The 20199-nt window shown below is 48.0% G+C and overlaps 1 long non-coding RNA gene across 2 annotated transcripts in view; it reads right to left on the bottom strand.

The window, feature by feature from the left end:
- Positions 1–262: 262 nt before the first annotated feature.
- Positions 263–20199, bottom strand: part of LOC135174805 (uncharacterized) — a 36601-nt gene continuing 16664 nt past the window's right edge. The window contains exons 4-5 of one of the 2 annotated variants that reach the window (XR_010302094.1): positions 10790–10979; positions 263–372 (exon numbers count right to left, since the gene is read on the bottom strand). This is a non-coding gene — a long non-coding RNA (uncharacterized LOC135174805). The remainder of the gene's footprint in view (positions 373–10789; positions 10980–20199) is intronic. The other variant, XR_010302093.1, reaches the window with a different exon arrangement.

Raw genomic sequence — 20199 nt, 5'->3', positions numbered from 1 at the left:
AAAGTCTTGATCAAGAATTTTCAGCCAACTTAAAGGCCCAAGTATTAGAATTCCTCTGCAATCTGTCAGCCTGAGCCATAATCTTTCAGAGCAGCACAGAGAGATCTGCTTTGAGCAGTGGAGCATCTACAGTATAACAGAGTAGTGTATGTAATACAAGCTGGGATAACACAGGGTAAGAGATTAATATTCTGCATCATACTGTGGCTCTGTTATTTTTATCCTGCTGTTTCTTTCACTCACCATCTCATGACTCACACCCTCCCCACACTGGAATTTCTGTCTCCATCTCGTGGCTCGGTGGCGTGTGTCAGAAGACGATGCTGTGGAAAGCCATCTGGAGAGCAGCGCTGCTGCCTGAGCTCCAGGTCGCTGTTGAAAACAGAGACAGACACAGCATTGCTTACTGATTTACTCAGAACTGCTCTGACTGCTGCAGCCTGTCCTCGGTGTTTGTAAGGGCTGCACTTCTTCCTGGTTTATGCTCTTGGTGACATCACTGAATCATGGAATGTTAGGAGTTGGAAGGGACCTCCAGAGATCATCCATACCAACCCCTCTGCCAAAGCAGGATCACCCAGGGCAGGTCACACAGGAAAACACCCAGGCGGGGTTTGAAAATCTTCAGAGGAGACTGCACAACCTCTCTGGGCAGCCTAGTCCAGTGCTCTGTTACCCTCACCATAAAGCAGTGCCTTCTCGTGTTGAGGTGGAACCTCTTGTGTTCCAGCTTGTATCCACTGTACCTGTCCTATCACTGGGCACCACCAAAAAGTGATTGGCACCTTCATCTTGTATTAGAAATGCTGTGTCCAGCAGGAGTAGGGAGGTGATTATCCCCTTGGATTCTGTTCTGGTGAGGCCACACCTCGAGTTTTGTGCTCAGTTTTGGTCACCTCAACACAAGAGGGATGTGGAGGTTCTGGGTCGAGTGCAGAGGAGGGTGATGGAGCTGGGGAAGGGCCTGGAGAATAAATATGATGAGGAGCAACTGGGGGAGCTGGGGGTGGTTAGTGTGAAACAGAGGAGGCTGAGGGGAGATCTCACTGCTCTCTACAACTAACTGAAGGGACATTTATTTGAAGAAGTCAAAGAAGCCTCATTCACAGAATATCTGCATTTTGCCAAAAGAAATCATTTATGTGGGGAAAAGGGAAAAAAAAACCCAAAGCCTAACTCAGGGATGAGAAGTCCATGAAGTACAACAATATTCCTCTCACAGAGGTACTGGAGCAATTTGCTCTCTGAGGACCAGAGAAGGGTGACAAAGCTGGTGAGAGGCCTGGAACACAAACCCTATGAGGGTTTAGCTGAGGGAGCTGGGGGTGTGCAGCCTGGAGAAGAGGAGGCTCAGGGCTGACCTCATTGCTGTCCTGAAGGGAGGCTGTAGCCACGTGGGGGTTGGTCTCTTCTGCCAGGCAACCAGCAACAGAACAAGGGGACATAGTCTCAAGTTGTGCCAGGGGAGGTCTAGGCTGGATGTTAGGAGGAAGTTGTTGGCAGAGAGAGTGATTGGCATTGGAATGGGCTGCCTAGGGAGGTGGTGGAGTCACCATCCCTGGAGGTGTTGAAGCAAAGCCTGGCTGAGGCACTTAGTGCCATGGTCTAGTTGACTGGCTAGGGCTGGGTGCTAGGTTGGACTGGATGATCTTGGAGGTCTCTCCCAACCTTACTGATTCTATGATTCTATGACCTTAGTGTTTACCTAGACAAAGTAATCTGTTTTTACTGCTGAGATGGTAGGTAGGAGCTCTGGAGCTTCTGGAGTAAGATTGGCAGAAGGAACCTTTTCACTCCATTGTGTTATTACAGCTCTCCCAGAAAAAAAGTACCACGAGATCTTATGATGGAACTAGCCCTTCATCTCCTGCTTTTAGATCCCTTGGACTCCTGCTTTTCCATTCTGTCAAATCTGGTTATACAGGTACCAGTGGAAAAACAGAAAGCATTTTCTATTTCTCTGGTTCCTTCTCCAAATTTGCCTGGGGGCAAACCTCTAATCTTGTCACCTCAACTCAAGCCTTCCATGTGGATTTCAGAGAACAGCCACTGGGTCTTTTGTTGGCAAAGTAGCCTCACCCAGCAGAGAAACTTTGTTGTTCAGCATCCAGATGCCAGCTCAAGTCACCCATCACATCCTCTGCTCTCCCTTTTTGTCCATTTCCAACATAACTGCACGCCTGGAGGGCGGTAGATGTGCATAAGGGAGAAGGAAGACTGAAGGCTTGTACATCCACGTCACATTCAAATGTCAGGTCTTCCCTGAATCCAAAGGGCAGAAGCTTCCCTCAGTCAACTCCCAATCTAGAAATGTGACCTCAACACACCAGTCATGTCATTTCTTTCAGACAGCTCCTCCAGCTGGAGAACAATCAATGCAAGAGCCTGAGGAAAGCCTGAGGAGGATGTGGTTAGTGACCTGAAATGAAGTGTGTGCAAACTCGGGTGGAAGCTTCCACTAGAATCTCTTCCACTGGGGTCAGCACCTCAGGACAACAAATGCTACTGCATCTTGAGAGATGATTACAAAAAAAAAAAGAACCAACCAACCAAAAAAGAAAAGCTAAGGGGAATTGGCCTAGCCAGAGGGGAAAAAAAATCTTGTTAATGCAGCAGTGCCCTGCTGTGAGCAGCTGTGAGCTTTCTGTTCAGTAGACAGGCTCCAAGGTACTACAGACTAACAAGTTTTGCTTGTCAAGCTCCTATCAGCAGTCCTTGAGTAATGTCTATCCTGAGCTGAAGTCTCTTCTCCTGAGCCTGTATTTGGCTGCAGCTCTTCTATGATGACTGCACAAATGAAGTGGGGTTCTTACAATAGCTTAGTTTTTCATCTATGCCTTATCTGAGAGGCACAAGAAGCCAGGAAAGCAATTGCTCAGAGCAGCCAGGAAACCACTTGTAAAAGAGGAGCCTTCCATTTGCATGAGGTTGGTACTGAGTCCCTGCACTTCCTCTCTGTGCTGGTTTGAAACTGATTGGAATATTTTACTGAGAGAAATGAAATCCTTAGCTGGGAGAAGAAAGAAAACAACATGTATCCTCTATCACACATTCTTCTGTTAGAAACACAGCTAGTCAAAATATAGATAAGACACTCACTTCTCACACACTCCTCAGCTCTCACTTTAGGCTGTGCCTTCTTTCTGGTGGTCTGGTCTCTGTGGCTGTTTGTGTCTTAACTCTCTAATCCACCTAACCCTTTCTCCTCTAATCCCCTTGTCATCTTTTTGACATCTCACCTCAGATCTCCAGGTTTATAATCACAGTATCACAGTATCAACAAGGTTGGAAGAGACCTCACAGATTATCAAGTCCAATCCTTTACCACAGAGCTCAAGGCCAGACCATGGCACCAAGTGCCACGTCCAACCTTGCCTTGAACAGCCCCAGGGACGGCGACTCCACCACCTCCCCGGGCAGTCCATTCCAGTGTCCAATGACTCTCTCAGTGAAGAACTTTCTCCTCACCTCCAGCCTAAATCTCCCCTGACGTAGCTTGAGGCTGTGTCCTCTCGTTCTGGCGCTGGCCACCTGAGAGAAGAGAGCAACCTCCTCCTGGCCACAACCACCCCTCAGGTAGTTGTAGACAGCAATAAGGTCACCCCTGAGCCTCCACTTCTCCAGGCTAAACAATCCCAGCTCCCTCAGCCTCTCCTTGTAGGGCTTGTGCTCAAGGCCTCTCACCAGCCCTTCTCTGGACATGCTCAAGCATCTCAATGTCTCTCCTAAACTGGAGGGCCCAGAACTGAACACAGTACTCAAGGTGAGGTCTAACCAGTGCAGAGTACAGGGGCAGAATGACCTCCCTGCTCCTGCTGACCACACCATTCCTGATGCAGGCCAGGATGCCATTGGCTCCCTTGGACACCTGGGCACACTGCTGGCTCATGTTCAGGTGGGTATCAATCAGCACCCCCAGATCCCTCTCTGTCTGGCTACTCTCCAGCCACTCCGACCCCAGCCTGTATCTCTGCATGGGGTTGTTGTGGCCAAAGTGCAGCACCCTGCACTTGGAGCTATTGAATGCCATCCCCTTGGACTCTGCCCATCTGTGCAGGTGGTCAAGGTCCCGCTGCAGAGCCCTTCTGCCCTCCAACCCAGCCACATCTGCCCCCAGCTTAGTGTCATCTGCAAACTTGCTGATGACTGACTCCATGCCCTCAACCCGATCATCTATGAAGATGTTAAAGAGGATGGGGCCCAGCACTGATTCCTGAGGGACACCACTAGTGACTGGCCACCAGCTGGATGTGGCACCATTCACCACCACTCTCTGGGTCCGGCCCTCCAGCCAGTTCCTAACCCAGCACAGAGTGTTGCCATCCAAGCCGTGGGCTGACAGCTTAGCCAGCAGTTTGCTGTGGGGGACAGTGTCAAAGGCCTTGCTGAAGTCCAGATAGACCACATCCACAGGCCTCCCCACATCCACCTAGAGGGTCACCTGATCATAGAAGGAGATCAGGTTGGAGAGGCAGGATCTGCCCTTCCTAAACCCATGCTGGCTGGACCTGAGCCCTTTGTCATCCCTCAGGTGCACAGTTAAATGTGAGACATCACGTGGCCTCAAGCTGCATCAGGGTAGGTTTAAGTTGGATGTTGGGAGGAAGTTCTTTACTGAGCGGGCACTGGAACAGGCTCCACAGGAGGTAGTGGAGTTGCCATCCCTGGAGGTGTTTAAAAGGAGAGTGGATGTGGTGCTTGAGGCTATGGTCTGGTGATGAAGGATGCTAGGATGAAGGTTGGACTGGATGATCCCTCAGCCTCTCCTCATAGCACTTGTGTTCTTTACCACACTATAGAGATGTTTCAGTACTGGTCTTCAGATAAGTTGGTCCAGTTCATATCAGGTGAATGAATGGAATAAGGTTCTAGGCCAAAGAGATTGAACTGATCACAACATGAAGAAAACTTGACTTGACAAATCCAAACTCTGCCATAGTATTAGCTGCAGGATCAGTGACATGATCAGAGAGTGGATGTGGTGCTTGAGGCTATGGTCTGGTGATGCAGGCTGCTAGAATGAAGGTTGGACTGGATGATCCTGGTGATCCTTTCTAACCATAGCAATTCCTAGTGCTTAGATGTTGTGCTGAGGGATTTGGTTTAGTCAAGGACTTGTCAGTGTGAAACTGATGATTGGACTCAATGAGCTTGAAGGGCTTTTCCAATCTAAGAAATTCTGTGATTCTGTGATTCTATGTGAGCTGCAGCACTGGAGGTTCCACCTCAACAAAAGGGGAAACATCTTGACTATAAGGGACACAGAGCACTGGAACAGGCTGCCCAGAGAGGTTGTGGTGTCTCCTTCTCTGAAGACTTTCAAGGCCTGTCTGGATGTGTTCCTGTGTGACCTAAGCTAGATTGTATGGTCCTGCTCTGGCAGGGGGTTTGGACTCAATGATCTCTTTGGGTCCCTTCCAATTCCTGACATCCTGTGAGCCTGTGAGATATACGTGGGTTGATCTGGTTATTTCTGAAGGGAGGGAAGGAGGGAGGGGGAAGAGGGGATTGGGTCGGGAGCCCTCCTGGGGACTCGGATTGCTTTCTGGGAGGGGTATTGTGTTTCTGTATTACCTTTAACTTGTGTATATCTGTATATAATTGTGTATATCTGCTTGTATATTGTGCTAAGGTTAAATACAGCTTCATTCCTTAACTTTCACCTGGCTGAGTCTAGTCTGGGTGTGGGGGTGGCCGGGTAACTCCCAAACCATCACACTCTCACTCATCCAAACACAAGGAAAGGAAGATGCAGGGATGCAGTCCACGGTGCTCACTTGTAGTCAACTAGTGTAGAGCAAAGCAAAGGACCTTCTCAGTGAACTGTTTTCTTTCAAGGATGTAGGGTGTTCAGAAAATACAATTCTCTACAGCTGCCTGAGGTTGCAGTGAGGCTGGTGTTGGTTTCTTCTTCCAAGTAACTAGAGACTGGATGAGAGGAAATGAATTTGTTGTACCGGCAGAGGTTTAGGCTGGATATTAGGAAAAAAAGTATTTACTGAGAGAGTGGTGAGGGGTTAGAATAGGCTGCCTAGGGAGGTGGTGGAGTGGCCATCCCTGGAGGTGTTCAAGAAATGTGTAGATGTGGTGCTTCAAGATATAGCTTTGTGGTCATGGTAACTGGGTTATGGTTGGACTTGGTGATCTTATAGGTCTTTTTCACTTGCCTTTACTACCTCCAACAGACATTTAACTTGCAGTTCCTACAAGACTGAGCAGGCTCATCTCGAAACACCTTTGTGATACCTGCTTTATGTGTCTGATGGGCCACGAGGGCATTGAAGTCTCAAAGAATAGAATCATGGAATCAACCAGGTTGGAAGAGACTTCCAAGCTCATCCAGTCCAACCTAGCACCCAGCCCTGTCCAATCAACTAGACCACGGCACTAAGTGCTTCAGCCACCCTTTTTTTGAACACCTCCAAAGATGGCAACTTCACCACCTCCCTGGGCAGCCCATTCCAATGGCAAATCACTCTCCACATATCCTGGATGGCAATGGTACAATTTTATTCTGGACCAGCCTAATCATATTGCTAAGTAAAACAATGCAAGGAATGGTGTCACTCAGAGTGACTTCAAAAGCTAACAGTGAGCACAATTAAACATAAAGCAGAAGATCACAAAAGAGAAGTACAGGATGGGTGAGTGGCTCAAGAGCAGTCTTGTGGAAAAGGACTTGAGAGTGTCAGTTGATGAAAAACTCTACAGGAGCTGGCAATGTGCATTTGCAGCCCAGAAGGCAGCTGTGTGCTGGGCTGCATCAATAGAAGTGTTACCAGCAGGATGAGGGAGGTGTTTCTGTTCTTCTACTCTGCTTTGATGAGACCCCACCTTGAGCACTCCTCCAGTTCTAGGGTCCCCAGCATAAGGACATGGAACTGCTGGAGTAGGTCCAGAGAAGGGCCATGAAGATGATAAGAAAGCTGGAAGACCTCTCCTATGAGGACAGGCTGAGAGAGCTGAGGCTGTTCAGCCTGGAGAAAAGAAGGCTCTGGGGAGAGCAGTACCTGAAGGAGGGCTACGACAAAGCCAGGAAGGGACTTTTTACAAGGGCTTATAGAGACAGAATGAGAGGGAATGGATTTCTCCATCTTAAAATGTTTCTGTCCTAGAAATAGAGGTCCATAGTTGTGTTTTTCCCAAGAATCATAAAATCACACTCATTTAAGCTGGACAAGAGCTTTAAGATCAAGTCCAGCTGTTAACCCAGCACTACCAAGCCCTCAACGAAACCACAGCACTACACACTACATTTATGCTTCCTCATACCTCCATAGATGGTGACTCAATCATTTCCCTGGGCAGCCTGCTCCAGTGCTTTACAACTTTTTTTCCCTAATATCCAATCTAAACCTCCCCTGGTGCAACTTGAAGCCATTTGCTCTTGTACTATCACCTGATACTATGCAGAAGAGGCTGGCTCCAATCTCACTACATCCTCCTTTCAGATAGTTGTGGAAAGCAATGAGGTGTCCCCTCATCCTTCTCTTCTCTGCACTGAATGACTCCAGCTCCCTTGCACACCCCTCATAAGACTTGTTCTGAGGCCCTTCACCTGCTTCACTGCCCTTCTCCAGACCCACTCCAGCAATGCAGTGTCCTTCTTGTAAAGTGCCCTCAAAACTGAACGCTTACTATGTGGAAGAAGCGACTGACTTCCAACAACAAGTTTCAGACTGACTACTATTAACTGATTTATGCAACTTCTATACTTATCCTACCCATCTATTAATTAGTTCTCAGTCTCACTGTATTTTAAGTAAGATCACTACTACATAGAGAGCAAACAGGCTCAGCTCTTACCCCTGTGAAGCAATGCATCAAGTGTCTCCAACTGCATCAGGACTGAGGCTGTGTTCTAAGACAGGCACTGACAAGTACTTAAGCTGCACACTTTGACTGCCCCAGTAAGGGTTAGTTCAGCTCTTTCATTTCTATGTATGCAGTTTAATTAGATCAGCCTTGCTGTGTTCAGCAGTATGAGAGGAGTCATTCTGAGGCATCACTTTTCCTCTCTTACACAAGCTTTGTGAGGACAGGCTTTCCCCCTGTCAACTAGGAGCATAGATGAGGAGCACAGTCACATCAGAAAAACACAGGGTTTGCTGAAGCTATACCAGCTCCCTTGATATCAGGTCAGGTTGCTGGTCCTTCAGCTACTAGCTGCCTATCTGCAACGGCAAGTGCAGGCTGGCAAGGCAATGTTGAGTCTGACAGAATCTAACTTCAGCAGGTGTTGCTGGAGCCTGTAGGAGGTGTTGTCTCTGAGCCTCACTGAGGCTGTCAAAACTGGTAAGCCAGCTTGATAAGGCAGGCTTGCTAGCAGCTTTGCTAGCTGTACAAAGAACCAGGCCATTCACAAACTGAAAAGAGCAAAAGATGAAAGAGTCTTTTAGGAGAGTTCCATACACCCACAGATAAGAAATACAGTTTTGTTTTTACTATATCACTTGACCATCTCAGAAACAGCCAGAAAGCTGCTGAAGGCAATGGATCACCTCCCTGATGAGGACAGGCTGAGGGAGATGGGGCTTGAAGCAGAGGAGCCTGAGGGCTGCCCTCATTCATGTTGATCAAGATGTGCAGGGCAGTGTCAGGAGGACAGAGCCAGGCTCTGCTCAGGGATATTCAGTGACAGTACAAGAGGCAAGGGAGGCAAGCTGGAGCAGAGGAGGTTCCATGGGAACAGAAGGAGAAACTTTTTCACTGTGACCTGCCAGACCCCTGGAGTAGGCTGTCCGGAGAAGTTGTGGAGTCCCCTTCAAAATCCACCTGGATGCATTCCTGTGTGACCTGCTCTAGATGCTCCTGCTCTGGCAGAGGGGGTTGGACTGGATTCTCTTTCCAGTTGTCTTCCAAATCCTAACATTCTGTGATTCTGTGCCAAGCCCTGCATGCAGCTTTAGATGCTGGAGCTCAAAACAGAGGATGAGGCTTATAGGAAACATCCTAGTGATCCAGAACCTTGATAAACTCTCGCATTAAAAGTTGCTGGAAATATTGGATCATTTACCTTCTAAAGGGTAGAGATGACTCTGTGCCAAAAATGCAGATGGATTCCAAGGGAGCCAGAAAATGACAGGAATATCTATTAAAAACTACAATTATAAACTGCAGACAACAAAACAATCAGGGAATAAGTTGTTATCCCAGCTATTGTTTAAAATACTTAGCATCAATGTTGTCTGTGAGGGCTTTCAAGATGAGTTCAGTTCAAAACCCTCAGTTTTCTTAAGTCCAAAAGTCACATTTGCCTCAAATTACTCTGCTTCCCACAACTCCATTTTTTCCAGCTTAAGCATTATCTACTGACAGTGAACCTCAGCTTCCTACAATGCCTCTCCAGAGACCATAGAAATGGAATTGTAACGGGACAAGGGGTAACAGGTGTAAACTACAGCATAGGAAGTTGCAGCTCAACATAGGGTTGTTTGCTGTCTACAAGTACCTGAAGGGAGGCTGCAGCCAGGTGGGGTTGGGCTCTTCTGCCAGGCAACCAGCAAGAGAATGAGGGGACACAGTCTCAAAGTGTGCCAGGGGAGGTCTAGGCTGGATGTTAGGAGGAAGATATTGGCAGAGACAGTGATTGGCATTGGAATGGGCTGCCCAGGGAGGTGGTGGAGTCACCATCCCTGGAGGTGTTCAAGAAAAGACTGGATGGGGCACTTAGTGCCATGGTCTGGTTGATTGGACAGGGCTGGGTGATAGCATCATGGAACCATAGAAACATAGAATCAGTCAGGGTTGGAAGGGACCACAAGGATCATCTAGTTCCAACACCCCTGCCATGCCCAGGGACACCCTACCCTAGAGCAGGCTGCCCACAGTCTCATCCAGCCTGGCCTTAAACACCTCCAGCCATGGGGCCTCAACCACCTCCTTGGGCAACCCATGCCAGGCTCTCACCACTCTCATGCTCAACAACTTTCTCCTCACATTCAGTCTGAATGTCCCCACCTCCAGCTTTGCTCCATTCCCCTTAGTCCTGTCACTCCCTGAGAGCCTAAAAAGTCCCTCCTCAGCTTTTTTGTAGGCCCCCTTCAGATCCTGGAAGGCCATAAGAAGGTCAACTGGGAGCCTCCTCTTCTCCAGACTGAACAGCCCCAACTCTTTCAGTCTGTCCTCACAGCAGAGATGCTCCAGTCCTCTGAGCATACTCATGGCCCTTCTCTGGACACCCTCCAGCATCTCCACATCCCTTTTGTAATAGGGGCTTCAGACCTGGATGCTGTACTCCAGGTGGGGTCTCACCAGAGCAGAGTAGAGGGGGAAGAATCAGAAACAAAACATCACACTAGGATAATACCTTATAGGACGATGTTATCTTTCATTCCGTAGCCAAGAAATGTGATAAGAGCAATGATATATCTGCATACCAAGGAGCACAGGTCATTCTCGGTTCCATCTGTACATCTCAGGTGCTAGCAATTGCCTTCAACACCCACAGGCAACAAAAGGAATTTAGCACCTGGCTGTATATAAAGAATCTGATTTTCACCTTCTCCAAATTGTCAGGGCTTAAATCTGCTTTTGTACTTAGAGTCCATAAATACAGGTGTCAACCTTATAAGCAGAGCAACATTGGGTTTAGCTGTAAAGGATTCATGTTTCAGTCAAGCACGTTCTGATCTAGGTGCTTAATCTAACAATGATTTAATCCCATTCAATTACAACTGCCTTTGTCTCACGAGGTTCCTAATTCATCATTGTATTGTCCACATTACACTTAGAATCATAGAATCAACCAGGATAGAAAAGACCTCCAAGGTCATCCAGTCCAACCTACCTCAATAAATATTGTTCAGCACCTGAAGCAGTTGTTGGAATCATGTGTAAGAGATCCTAGAGATGGCAGGTCTGGTTTTCCAATAACCTCCAGTGTCTTCTCTGACTTCTAAGATGGCTTTTCAAAACAGTGTTTGCTTACTTAGGCAAAATCCATGCATGTTCTAAATAGTTCTTGCACAGTCATCCCCCTTTAAAACAATGAAGATTAAATCTGTGTGAGTATTCTGAAGTGGACTAAGTTACACATGAGTCAGGTCAACCTTTATGCAGGATATGATTTTTTCACAGAGGAGTATGCTCCATTTCAAGTCATTATACTTCAGACCTAGCTTTATGATCTTCCAGAGTGTTCACAGGCTCACAGGATGTCAGGGGTTGGAAGGGACCCAAGCAGATCGTCGAGTCCAACCCCCCCTGCCAGAGCAGGACAATACTATCTAACACAGATCACAGAGGAACACATCCAGACAGGCCTTCAAAGTCTCCAGAGAAGGAGACTCCACAACCTCTCTGGGAAGCCTGTTCCAGTGTCTGGGACCCTTACAGTAAAGAAGTTCCCCCTTGTGTTGAGGTGGAACCTCTTGTGCTGCAACTTACACCCATTGCTCCTTGTCCTAGCCCAGGGAGCAGTGAGCAGAGCCTGTCCCCCCACCTCCTTCCTAGCCCTCAGATGCTTATAAACATTTATCAAATCCCCTCTCAGTCTTCTCCAGACTAAGCAGCCCCAGGTCCCTCAGCCTCTCCTCATAACCCATGCCCTCCAGTCCCTTAACCATCCTCATAGCCCTCCGCTGGACCCTTTCCAGCAGATCCCTGTCCCTCTTCGACTGGGGAGCCCAAAACTGAACACAGTATTCAAGATGAGGTCTCAGCAGGGCAGAGTAGAGGGGGAGGAGAATCTCCCTTGATCTGCTGGACACACTCCTCCTAACACACCCCAGGATGCCATTGGCCTTCTTGGCCACAAGGGCACATTGCTGTGTCATAGTTAACTTGGTATCCACCAGGACCCCCAGGTCCCTCTCCACAGGGCTGCTTTCCAGCAGATCACCTCCCAGCCTGTACTGATGCAGTTTACTATTCCTCCCCAGACGCAGGACTCTGCACTTGTCCTTGTTGAACTTCATCTGTTCCTCTGTGCCCAGCTCTCAGTCATTCCAGGTCTCTCTGGATGGCCACACAGCTTTCAGCTGTATCAGCCAAGCCTCCCAGCTTGGTGTCATCAGCAAACTTGCTGAGCAGACTCTGTCTGTGCCCTGATGAAGATGTTGAATGGGACTGGATCCAGTACTGATCCCTGGGGGACACCACTAGTCACAGCTCTCCAGCTGGACCTGGCACCATTGATCACCACCCCCTGAACTGTTCCCATGTAGATGAAGCCTTCCAGCTTTAGAAAAAAATCTAAAGCCATCTTCACTGCCTGGTCTTTCTCTATAGCAGGAAAACTGCTGTAAATGCATAGACTGGTTTAGGTTGGAAGGGATCTTAAACAGCATCTAGAGCTTGGTTTAGGTTGAAAGAGACCTTAAAGATCATCTAGGTCCAACCCCCGTGCAGCAGGACACCATCCATTAGACCAGTTTGCTCAAGGTCTCATCCAGCCTGGCCTGGAACACCTCCAGGAGTCCATTCCTGGCTTCCTTGGGCAACCTGTTCCAGTGTCTCACCACTCTCACTGGAAAGAATTTCTTCTCAAGTCTAAATGCACTCTACTGCAGCTTCAATCCATTCCCTCTTGTCCCATCACTACAACCCTTCCCAGCTTTCTTGTAAGGTCCCTTCAGGTCCTGGAAGGCTGCTCTAAGATCTCCCCAGAGCCTTCTTTTCTCCAGACTGAACAGACCCAACTCTCTCAGTCTGTCTCCATAGGGGAGGCTCTCCAGCCCTCTGACCATCTTCAAGGCCCTCCTGATAGTAAAGTCTCAAGAACCACATAATGTCCCTGCTACATGAACTGCATTTTCCCCAAAGAAACCTCCACCAAATGAGACCAAAATTCTGCAATAGACAATGAAAGATGATTTTCAGCACATGCATATGTTGTGGCAATGCCCCAGATGCACTTCTGTTCTGAAATCATAGAATCATAGAATCAAGCAGGTTGGAAGAGACCTCCAAGATCATCCAGTCCAACCTAGCACCCAGCCCTAGCCAATCAACTAGACCATGGCACTAAGTGCTCATCCAGGCTTTTCTTCATCACCCCCAGGGACGGCAACTCCACCACCTCCCTGGTTCTTCCCCCCAGGTTCTTCCTTTTGATTGTTGTCTTGTTATAGATACAGCATGATTTGGATAGTATGAAGCTGGAAATAATGTTCAGCCTGGTGAGGCTCTCTCCCAGGTTTCACAAGTAATCCATCACTGCACTGATGACAAAATGCTGCAGCCTTGCTTAACAAGGGCAGTGCATCAAATGTCTTCTAATTTCCACACAGATCAGTGAACCAGTTCTGATTTACTCCCTGCCTCCAAGAAAACCCACATATTTGGTAAGGAGAAAAACCAGAAAATAAATATTGGAAAGAATCTACAATGATCATCCAGTCCAACTGCCTGACCACTTTAGGGCTGACCAAAATTTAAAACACTGCATCCAGCTCTGGAGCTACTATGACAAGAGGGATGTGGAGATGCTGGAGCGTGTCCAGAGAAGGGCCATGACATGATCAGAGGGCTGCAGCAGCTCTGCTATGAGGACAGACTGAAAGAGTTGGGGCTGTTGAGTCTGGAGAAGAGGAGGCTCCCAGGTGACCTTCTTGTGGCCTTCCAGGATCTGAAGGGGGCTACAAAAAAAGGTGGAGAGGGACTTTTTAGGCTGTAAGGTAGTGATAGTGACTAGGGGGAATGGAGCAAAGCTGGAGGTGGGGAGAATCAGAGTGGACATGAGGAGGAAGTTGTTGAGCATGAGAGTGGTGAGAGCCTGACATGGGTTGCCCGGAGAGGTGGTTGAGGCCCCATGGCTGGAGGTGTTTAAGGCCAGGCTGGCTGAGGCTGTGTCCAGCCTGCTCTAGGGTAGGGTGTCCCTGGGGATGTCGGGGGGGTTGGAACTAGATGGTCCTTGTGGTCCCTTCCAACTCTGACTGATTCTCTGATTCTGTGATTCTGTGATTCTATTAAGGACATTGCCAAAATGCCTTCTAAACACTAGCAGATGCAGGGCATCATCCACTTCTCTAGGAAGCCTGCTGCAGTGTTTGACCATTGTCTCAGTGAATAAATTCCTCTTAACATCCAATCTGAACCATAACGTCAGAAAATATCTGCATTTGAACTTCCTGCTAAAGCCACTACTAAGATACAGTATCCCTGTTGTGGGGGAAGCCATCCACAACATGAGCTGGCCCAGGGAGCCCTGCCAAAGCCAACATACACACTCCAGAGCACACAGGCTGGTATGCAGCACCAGGCACAGCCACAGCCACTTGGCCATGTCAGAATGGGAATGTAAAGTACACAGAAGAGAGCTGGTGATCACAGAATCATAGAATCAAGCAGGTTGGAAGAGACCTCCAACATCATCCAGTCCAACCTAGCACCCAGCCCTATCCAGTCAACTAGACCATGGCACTAAGTGCCTCAGCCAGGCTTTTCTTGAACACCTCCAGGGACAGTGACTCCACCACCTCCCTGGGCAGCCCATTCCAATGCCAATCACTCTCTCTGACAACAACTTCCTCCTAACATCCAGCCTAGACCTCCCCTGGCACAACTTGAGATTGTGTCCCCTTGTTCTATTGGTGGTTGCCTGGGAGAAGAGACCAACCCCACCTGGCTACAGCCTCCCTTCAGGTTGTTGTAGACAGCAATGAGGTCAGCCCTGAGCCTCCTCCAGGCTGCACACCCCCAGCTCCCTCAGTCTCTCCTCATAGGGTTTGTGTTCCAGGCCTCCTTGTGAATGTAAGGAAGATCTTTTTCACTGTGAGGGTGACAAAACACTGTAACAGGCTGCCCAGAGAGGTTTTGGAGTCTGCTTCTCTGGAGATATTCCAAACCTGCCTGGATACCTTTCTGTGACCTGCCTTAGGTAATCCTGGCAAGGGGGTTGGACTGGATGATCTTTTGAGATCCCTTCCAACCCCTCATGTTCCATGATTCTGTGACTCTGCTGACTGTGCAGAAGAGAGATAGCATTAGGAGAATGATCACAGAATCACAGAATGTAAGAGGCTGAAAGGGACCTCGAAAGCTCATCCTGTCCAACCCCTCTGCCAGAGCAGGATTACCTTTGCCTGATCACACAGGAATGTGTCCAGGCAAGTTCTGAATATCTCCAGAGTAGGAGACTCCACAACCCCCCTGGGCAGCCTGTTCCAGTGTTGTGTCACCCTCACAGGGAAAAAATTCCTCCTCATGTTTATGTGAAAATGTAAATGGGGGACAGGCCAGACAAACAAGAAGCAATTCATTCATAATGGGCAGAGCAGAGGGACTGTGATGTGCTCACCGAAGCAGAAAGTGAGCTGCTGCTCCTCTTGAGTACTGACCCACAGAGCACATCAGCAGGTTGTGCTTCTTACAGGGGCAAGACGCTGGGTGCTAGCAGCCTGGGCTCAGCGCTGAGCTCAGCTGGAGCTGCAGGCCCTGCCACTCGCTGAGCACTGTTTTCCCTCAGAGAAAAGCACCAGCTCCAGCCTCCTACTGAGATTCAAACCCAACAGAGCCAACAACTCAGCGGGGGCCGGCTGTAGCCCTGGATATACATAGCCCATCTGTTCTTAGTGAGCGCTGATGCTGCACCCTTTGAGCACATCCTGTACTGCTTTAACCCCTGTACAGCCTCCTGCTCGCTTAGGGTACTCTGCTTCTCTTCAAGGGAGAGCAGCGTTTAACCTGTGCCTTGGGAACGCCTCCTCTCAGCCCTTTGCAGTTAAAAGGAACATTCTGCATGGCCAACAAAGCATTACTGACATTCACAGCACCGTTGTTAAATCAGCTGCGTTCACCCCTCCAGATTCCACCACCGTGCTGCGGAATGGAAAGCTGCAGACTTGATTCGCTGCAGAGCAGCTCAGCTCTACGCTCCTTCGTCTCAGACGAGTCAGCACCAAACTGCAAGCAACAGCCACGGATCAGGCAAGAGATTTGTCTGAACCACTTTCATTCTTATCCTCACAGTTTCACCTTGGAAAATTCTTTTATTTCCAGGATTTTTGTTGTTGTTGTTGTTGTTGAGTAGTCATTTCTCCCCTTGGGAAAGATGTACAAATCCAGGCTGGGCAGTGAGAGGCTGGAGAGCAGCCCTGAGGAAAGGGATTTGGGGATGCTGGTGAATAGGAAGCTCAATATGAGCCAGCAGTGTGCACTTGCAGCCCAGAGGGCCAAACAGATCCTGGGCTGCATCAGGAGAAGACTCTCCCCTTCTACTCTGCTCTGCTGAGACCCAACCTGGAGTACAGCATCCAGTTCTGGAGCCACTATTACAAGAGGGATGTAGAGATGCTGGAGTGTGCCCAGAGAAGGGCCATGACATGATCAGAGGGCTGGAGCAGCTCTGCTATGACACTGAAAGAGTTGGGGCTGTTGAGTCTGGAGAAGAGGAGGCTCCCAGGTGACCTTCTTGTGGCTTTCCAGGATCTGAAGGGGGCTACAAAAAAAGCTGGGCAGGGACTTTCTAGGCTCTCATGGAGTGACAGGACTAGGGGGAATGGAGCAAAGCTGGAGATGGGTAGGTTCAGACTGGACTTGAGGAGGAAGTTGCTGAGCATGAGAGTGGTGAGAGCCTGGCATGGGTTGCCCAGGGAGGTGGTTGAGGTCCCATGGCTGGAGGTATCACAGTATCACAGTATCACCAAGGTTGGAAGAGACGTTTAAGGCCAGGCTGGCTGAGGCTGTGGGCAGCCTGCTCTAGGGTAGGTGTCCCTGGGCATGTCGGGGGGGTTGGAACTAGATGATCCTTGCGTCCCTTCCAACCCTGACTGATTCTATAATTCTATGACTCTGTGATCCTATGTTAATTGGCTGTTTATCAGCTGGGCAGAAATGGGAATTGAACATTCCCTGAATGTGTTACAGCCTAGCAGAATTCATTCCTGTCCTTTCCTTAAATTGAGAAGGCATGTGTGGCATACCCCTGAGTAGAGGCACTTCATGAGGTAGGCTTCTTTTCAGTAAAGGTTACCTGGATCATGTTTCTTATTTAACAGAGACTAAAACAATACAGAATCAGCCATTGGCAGCACTCCCAGGATATTTTTTCCACTCGCACATATTTCTTCAAATGTCAACAGCAGTCTAACCATTCTCATCTGGGAAGCCTGACATCAGATGTACATTAGCCTTGGGCCAAAAAAAACCCAAAAACTCAACAACCGAAAAAAAAAAGTAAATAAAATCCACAAAGTAAGCCCCTTCTAAAAAGGAAAACATATTCAAAGCATGTCACATTGGTTCCTGCCTCTGAGCACTCTGCAAGGAGCAGGAGGAAACTTTACAGCAGGAGTTCACATCTGTGGCAGGAAAATCAGACAAGGAAATTGTGGGGCTTTTAGGGGTGAGAAGTGGATGGTGTTAAGTGTGACAGTTTGGGTGTTCCCTGTCCCCCCACACTTAGGAAAATCACCCAGACTAGCCCCAGTCAATCTGGAAATTGAAGATTGAAGCTATTTTTACAGCTTAGCACAATAGAAAAGCAGATATTTACAATATATACAGCTATGAGGAGAGGCTGAGGGAGCTGGGGGTGCGCAGCCTGGAGAAGAGGAGGCTCAGGGCTGACCTCATTGCTGCCTACAACTACCTGAAGGGAGGCTGTAGCCAGGTGGGGTTGGTCTCTTCTCCCAGGCAACCAACAACAGAACCAGGGGACACAGTCTCAAGTTGTGCTTGGGGAGGTCTAGGTTGGATGTTAGGAGGAAGTTGTTGGCAGAGAGAGTGATTGGTATTGGAATGGGCTGCCCAGGGAGGTGGTGGAGTCACCACACCTGGAGGTATTCAAGAGAAGACTGGATGAGGCACTTAGTGCCATAGTTTAGTTGACTGGATAGGGCTGGGTGCTAGGTTGGCCTGGATGATCTTGGAGGTCTCTTCCAACCTGGTTGTTTCTATGATTCCATGATATACAGAAATATACAAGTTAAAAAGGTAATACAGAAACACAGCAGCCCTCCCAGAAACCAGAGTCTCCAGAAGAGGTTCCCAATCACTCTTCCACCTTCTTTCTACCCCTCTCCCTTACCCCAGATTTTGCCTTATGCCCAAGGTGAGTGTGGAGGGTTGGCCAGGGGGGGTTAGGAAGCAGATAGATTAGTCAAGCAGCAAGTTAGGTTAAGAAAGAGAAGTTCATGCAGCCTGTGCTAGTTTGAAGCAAGCTGGAATGTTTTGGTAAAAGAACTAGATAACAGGCAGTGAAATGAAAAACAATTGTGTCTCCTTCTCTCACAGTCACACTGAGAACTCTGGGAAGAAGAAGTAAACTTTCTCCATTTTGTTTCTTCTGCCTTTGCTTTCAGACCTGGTCACATCTCATTAACCTTGCTCCCACTAACCTTGCTCCCTAACCTCTTGGCCGCACCTCTCTTCTTCCTGAGAACTGGGGTAAGGTTGAGAGGGCCGGGGGAGGTGTTGGGGTGGTTTGAGAGCCCCTCCTGGGGACTCAGGTTTCTGGGAGGGGAGTTGTGCTTCTGTATTGTTTATCCTTTGTATATTTCTGTATATAATTGTATATAACTGTATATATTGTAAATAGCTGCTTGTAAATTCTGCTAGCTGTAAATAAATTGCTTCATCTATATTCCCAGGGTCCGTCTGAGTTAGCTGGGTACCTACAAGTGTGGGGGGGGCGGGTAAGAGCCCAAACCATCACACAGCCCCAGAGACAGTCTCCTCTATGTTTGTCTTCTTGTCCTTATACATCTCAGCAAGCCTATGAGTGCAGTAGCCATCACCATTGTTTCCTTTTCACAGCTTATCATCTAATTCTTCTCACTAAAACATTCTAGCTAGTTTCAAACTAGTGAGATTCTTATTTAAGCCTGACTGCTTTGTGTTTGGGTTTGTTATACAACAGCAGACCAAAAAAAAAAACCCACCTCAAAAAACAACATCAACAAACCCTTACCAAACAAACAAAAATACACAAACAAAAAAACCCTTAACAAATAAACAAAAAAAAAAAACCCAAAAACAAATCCCAAAACCAAAAGAATAAAAATATCCTAAACAGAGCCTTAAGAGCTATGCTTGCTTTGCAGTCCTGGAATTCAAACCAGCCAGCCAAATAACGCTGCTGCTGACTGTGGAAGAGCTTCCTGGAAAGAAGCATTTTGTCTTAAGCAAACTGTTTTGGTTTGGTTTGGTTTGGATTTTTTTTTCAGTCATCAGTCTCTGATTATTTTCTCCTCCAAATTTAGGCCCTTCACACACATCTCAGCATCACCAGGACTTGCCAGCCTGTCATTTTGCAAAGCTGAGTTTGAGAAACAAGGAATATTGTTTCCATGCTGCCTTCTCCTCACAGCACATACCAGCTAGCACTAGAAGAGAGAGCTCTATTTAATTTGGTCTGTCAAGACCCAAAGGAAACAAAGGATATGACTGAATCATAGAATCATAGAATCAACCAGGTTGGAATAGACCTCCAAGCTCATCCAGTCCAACCTAGCACCCAGCCCTGTCCCATCAACTAGACCATGGCACTAAGTGCCTTATCCAGGCTTTGCTTGAACACCTCCAGGGACAGCGACTCCACCATCTCCATGCAGCCCTCAAGTCTATTGGAATAGGATTCCTGGAATGGAACAAAAGTTGACATCACTGGGACTAATCCATAATCATAGAGACAGCAGAGAGTGCTTCTGAAATAGTTGTAATACTTATTTATTTAAATATATTTATAAACATATATATATAAAAATATATATAAATATATATATATATATATATCACCTCCATGGATGGTGACCCCACCACCTCCCTGGGCAGTCCATTCCAATGCCAATCACTCTCTCTGACAACAACTTCCTCCTAACATCCAGCCTAGACTTCCCCCAGCACAACATGAGACTGTGTCCTCTTCTTCTGTTGCTGGTTGTCTGGGAGAAGAGACCAACCCCACCTGGCTACAGCCTCCGTTCAGGTAGTTGTAGACAGCAATGAGGTCAGCCCTGAGCTTCCTCTTCTCCAGGCTAAACAATCCCAGCTCCCTCAGCCTCTGCTCATAGGAGTCTTCTCGTCTGCAGGATGAACACTCCCAGCTCCCTCAACCTGTCATCATAGCAGAGGTACTCCAGTTTTTGGATCATCTTTGTGGCCCTCCTCTAGACTTGCAGCTTCTCTGGACTTTACAAAGATTAACAGACAGGTCACTTCTCCTTATTAGCCCCAGAGGCAATTTTGTTCACTTACCTCCAAGGTATGTTTGGCTTTTGGGTTATACTTTTGCTTTCTTGCAAATCTAAATGTCTT

This window comes from Pogoniulus pusillus, chromosome 4, assembly GCF_015220805.1.
Source record: "Pogoniulus pusillus isolate bPogPus1 chromosome 4, bPogPus1.pri, whole genome shotgun sequence".
Classification (NCBI taxonomy): Eukaryota; Metazoa; Chordata; class Aves; order Piciformes; family Lybiidae; genus Pogoniulus; species Pogoniulus pusillus.
The sequence above is the reverse complement of the archived record's forward strand: the minus strand, read 5'-3'. Positions and strand labels throughout refer to the sequence as shown.